Source organism: Mustela nivalis, assembly GCF_964662115.1.
Source record: "Mustela nivalis genome assembly, chromosome: 8".
In the NCBI taxonomy this organism is placed as follows: Eukaryota; Metazoa; Chordata; class Mammalia; order Carnivora; family Mustelidae; genus Mustela; species Mustela nivalis.
Window position 1 is genome coordinate 102383162 of NC_139027.1, and position 5129 is coordinate 102388290.

Here is a 5129-nt window from a genome sequence, read left to right on the forward strand (position 1 = left end):
TGGGCGATGCCCCAGTAAACCCTGCTGGCCTGCTAACACCAGCCCCAGATTTATATAATAAATTGCATCTCATTATCTTCTCTCTGGCGCCTTCCTGAGTAATCTCCAATGCAAGCTCGGTGGAAAGCACTAGAAGAAATGGCAGGCTTGCCAGAGCTCAGCCCCGAGGCCAACACTTAATAACCTACTTCAAACAGGACTGTTTTGTGACTGTGCCCCTGGTGGCGGGGAGGGAGCCTGCCGTTTCTCTCTGTGTGGGCCTTTCATTCCCAGAGGGCCTGTCTGCTCTCTCCTCCCCTGTTCCCACACAGAGAGATTACAAGTTCAAACCCACCCCACCTCCCCAAATGAAAGGCCCCCAGAGGCTCAGCTCTTGAGGACCAGGATGAAGGCCAAGGAAACCCTTGGAAGTCAAGGGGCTTTCACACACAGAGAATACCGAGGGCATGTGAACATGCCACCACATCCACAGAAACCATCCATCCCCGCACCACCCCACCCCACCAAAGCAGTTTGTTTGCATTAAAGGTACAGCCTGGCCTTGTTGGTGGAGGGTTTAGAAAACCAAGAGCAAGGGTCAGGAAATTTCTGGACAAGGCCATATAGTAAATGTTTTAGGCTTTGTGGGCCATATTTTCTCTGCTGCAACCCCTCAACTCTGTCATTGCAAATGGGAAAGGAGCCATAAACAATACACAAACCAATGGGTGTGGCTGTATGCTAATAAAACTTTATTTACAAAATCCTGTGGTGCAAAGGTCTAGTTTGCCGACCTGTGACTCAGAACACAGTGGTGAAAAAAGAGGCAGAGCCCTGCCTTTAGACATATTTTCATGTTTTCATTTAACAAACATTGCAATAGCCTCATTATGTTCCAGACATTTGGAAGAGTTTTATAAATATTGATGCACATAACGATCACCATAATTCTATAAGGCAAGTGCTATTGGTCTCCCTGGTTGGGTACAGAGAGGTTAGGTAACTGGCCAAGGTCACACAGAGGTAAGTGAATATCAGGTTTGAATGCAGGCAGCCTGTGTTCTTCCCCTTCACCACATGCTGTGGAGAGGCAGGCTGGCCTTCATGGAAGGAACATCCACTGGGCACCTTGCTTGGTCTTAGCCTGAAGGGAAGGGAACAGGCCAGTTGTGATTAAGCCTTAGTCCTACCCTCAAGAAGCTCCAGTCCTTCAAATTTACAAGTATGAACATAAGAAAGCATGGGATTCAGGAGGACTCCATTTCTATGACAGTTGGGAACCAGCAAAACTCACCTATGGGACAAAGGTGAGAAAAGAGGTGACCCTGGAGCTTGCCGAGTCAGAGAGGCACAAGTGACCTTCCTACAGCGCTCTTCACCTAGGTGTCTGGTATTCCTAGGTTAAAAAACAACAACAACAGAAAAAACCAACGAGCTGACTCAGTAAAATACATACATTTAAAAGTAAAATTTAAAAGAGACATGGAGGGGCCCCTGGGCAGCTCAGTTGGTTGAACAGCTGGCTCTTGATTTTGGCATAGGTCATGAGTTGGGCTCCATGCTCGGTAGGAAGTCTGCTAGAGATTTTTTCTCTCCCTCTCTGCCCTTCCCTCTGCTCGCTCACACACTCTCTCCCTCTCTCTCAAAAATCAACCAATCAATCAACTTTTTTTTAAAAAAAAAAGAAGACGACCTGGAAAATGATCATCCCAAGCCTAGGGACTGAAAAATACCTTCAAAAATTGGCTGGGCCCTCCCTCCTCCAAAGGAAGGCAGGCTCTGCACTCACTCTCCCCAGCTCAGAGGACCAAAGTTGCTCATGTCTCCTTGATTGCAAAGGCTGACCTCAGACCCCAGGCACTCAGCCGGAGCTTCCACGAAAGGCCACCTGGAGTCTCTGATCTCTTTATTTCCTGCCCTCAGCTTCAGTGGTACCCAAGTGGAGATGAGGTTGTGCCATCTGGAGCCCGCCACTTGCTGTACTTGCCAGTCATCCAATCATATGCACATGGGGTTCCCTGACCATCTACGGAGTCACCCATCCACATGCCCACTGGTACGTCACCTCCAAATTTTGTCCCTCCTGCAAGAAGCTCAGGGTCTTTGGAGATGATTTTCTTCTTGAGGATGACTGCTCTGTTGGGAGTTTTTGGAGAGAATGACATCCTTGAGGGCTGTCTTCACAGTCAGGGAGCCCTCCGAGGCTTGGAGAAATGGGAAGGAGGTTGAATACATGGACTCTGGTGTCTGACTGCCTAGGTTCACATTCCCTACTCTCTGGCTTCCCGAGCTTGGGCAATTTTAAGACACCTCTTTGTTTCTCACTCCTCTGACCTGCAAAAGCCAGTGAGATAAATTGCCAAAATTCCCATGAACCTCTACACTCCCCGTATCCACACCCTTCTCAGTGCGACTTCACAGCTCTTCCCTCCCGGAGGTGGAGCCCGTTTTCCCACCCCTCGAATCTCTGACTTGCTTCAGACAACAGAATGTGGCAGATCGATGTTGTGCCCATTCTGAGCTAGACCTAACAAGCCTTGGCACCCTCTTATTTCTCCCCCTCTTCATCCCCACCTGTCTTCTCCCTCAGTCCTGCCCCCATCATGTAAACAAGCCCAGGCTAGCCTGTTGGAGGATGGAGTGCCCCTCCCCCACATCAAAACTCTCCATTGCTGCAGCCACCCACTGCCCCCCAACTCCTGGAAGCAAAGCCTCCTAGCTGACCTGTGGCTGATGCATGATGGAGCCCAGGCAAAACTGGGAGGACTGCCCAACTGAAAGGCTTCACTCACACCATCACAAGCCAATGATCAGTGGTTGTTTTAAACGGCTATGTTTTCGGGTGGTTTTATGCAGAACTATTGCAGCAGTAGGAAAGCGATGTAACAGGATTCTACACCTCTCAGACCTCACAGAATTGTGGAGGGGATGAAACGATGTGGTTTGAGTTCAGTGACTGGCCCAAGGCCACAGTTCGTGAATGTCAACTGTTAGTGTCACGGTGGGGCATTGTGTCCCATGTGGAAAGCAAACCGACAATCTCTGCAAAAGTCACTGTGCTGGAAGTGGACTCCACCCGAGCATCCAACAGGCCACTTGTCACCATATGTGGCCCCACCTACAGAAGCCTGGGCTCTGCCTACAATGCCTAGGCAAGAGTTTTTACAGTTATATAACCAACAGGCACCCGTGGACTAGCTGGGAAAGGATGCGTGAGGTTTGTGGGACTCCCTGCCAGGCAGATACGGGGCACCTGCCACGAGCCAGCAGACAGGTTGCGACAGTCTCTTCGTGCTCCGCTTCCTTGAGGACATTCTGGCCCTCCTCTGGAAAAGGCTGGGATTGCATGCAGTGGGACCAGAGCAGATGGCCCCTGGAGACCGGTCTTCCTCCCACTGCTGAACAGCTTTGTGCCTTAGTGCATCACAAAGAACTTGTGGTGCTGACTCTAATTCCAGTTTCAGAAGTGAGTCACAGCCTCGGCACCCATGCGGTGCGTTATATGCACAAGGCTGCTTTTTGCTTCCTTGTGTGTAGTAGCAAAAAACTGGAAACTGTTGGAGTAGCCCTCGTTAGGGAGGTGGGCCAAGAACCTGTGATAGTCGTACACCTGCAGAATATTATGCAGCTGTGTTTAAACCTGGGTCTTTTGACCTGGAGGGAATCTCTATGATGTATTGTTAAGCAAGAAAATCCAGTTGCATGATAATTAATGCACAGAGAATGATCCCATTTGTATAAAACAACAAAATCCCATGTATGAATACATATTAGTATAAGTTTGTGTGTGGTATGGAGAAGATATGGAAGGATACGCACCTTGAGGAGTGGGGGTGGGAGAAGCTTATTAGCTTATCCTTTCTTCTCATTTTATCTTTGCTAAATGATTCGTATGTGTTCCCAGCTCCATTCCTCACTTTCTCCCTCTCTTTCTCTCTCTTACTTGACATCTCTACACACACACACACAGACATACGCATAAACACACACACAGTTTCTTCCTGAACCATTAGAGAGTAAGTTACATATGTCATGGAAATTTACCCCTAAATAAGTAGTGCAATGTGTATTTGTGCTCCTAAGAATAGGACCACAGTGCAGTCATCAGCTTCAGAAATTTAACATTGATACTAAAGTATGTTCTCCGATCCCAAGAGAAGTAAAGAAATCAATAACAGAAAGATATATGGAAATCTTCCACAAGATATGGAAATTAAATGACTCACTTCTAAATAACCCATGGTCAAAGAGGAAGCCGTGGAGAAATGAGAATATATTCTGAATATAACAACATTAAAGAATAATACTTCCAGGGGCGCCTGGGTGGCTCAGTGGGTTAAAGCCTCTGCCTTCGGCTCAGGTCATGATCCCAGGGTCCTGGGATGGAGCCCCGCATCAGGCTCTCTGCTCAGCAGGGATCCTGCTTCCTCCTCTCTCTCTGCCTGCCTCTCTGCCTACTTGTGATCTCTGTCTGTCAAATAAATACATAAAATCTTAAAAAAAAAAAAGAATAATACTTCCATCTAAGCCACAGATTCACATTTCTTGTATAGACTGTTTATAATTCACGTTCTTTACCATGTGAATTTTTCTTTTTTTTTTTTTTTTTCGAGAGAAAGAGAGAAAGATTGCATGTGTGTGAAGAGGGGAAGGACAAAGGGAGGGGGAGAGAGAGGATATTAAGCAGGTTCCATGCCCAGTGCAGAGCCCAACATGGCATTCCATCTCATGACCCTGAGATCGTGACCTGAGCTGAAACCAAGAATTGGATGCTTTAACTCAATGAGTCACCCAGGTGCCCCTGTCGTGTGGCTTTATACACCCACCCACTGGAATGGGTGGAGGTTACTACTTACCTTCCCTGCCAATATTGGGCTGGGACATGTAACCTATTTCAGCCAACGGAAAAGGGCCAGAGTGAGAATGTACTGGTTCTTGACCAAGGCGTTGTGTTTCTCCAGTGCCTTCTTCGTCTTCCATTACCATGAGAAGAGCTTGCCCCTGGTACCTGACGCAGTGTTGCCTTGGGAACCAGAAGGAACACAGGTGGGGCAAACCCAAGCCTAACCCAGCTGCATACGCAGATCTGGAGTGGCCCAGCAAACCCCTAGCAACCCACGGATAAACACTTACAGGGGCACCTGGGTGGC

The 5129-nt window shown here is 48.1% G+C and overlaps 1 long non-coding RNA gene across 1 annotated transcript; it reads right to left on the reverse strand.

The window, feature by feature from the left end:
• Positions 1-704: 704 nt before the first annotated feature.
• LOC309870767 lies at positions 705-4316 on the reverse strand. Its single transcript, XR_014314802.1, has 2 exons — positions 1274-4316; positions 705-1123 (listed from the first exon to the last, which is right to left on the reverse strand). It is a non-coding gene; the product is annotated as an uncharacterized lncRNA (long non-coding RNA).
• Between the last annotated feature and the right edge of the window lie 813 nt (positions 4317-5129).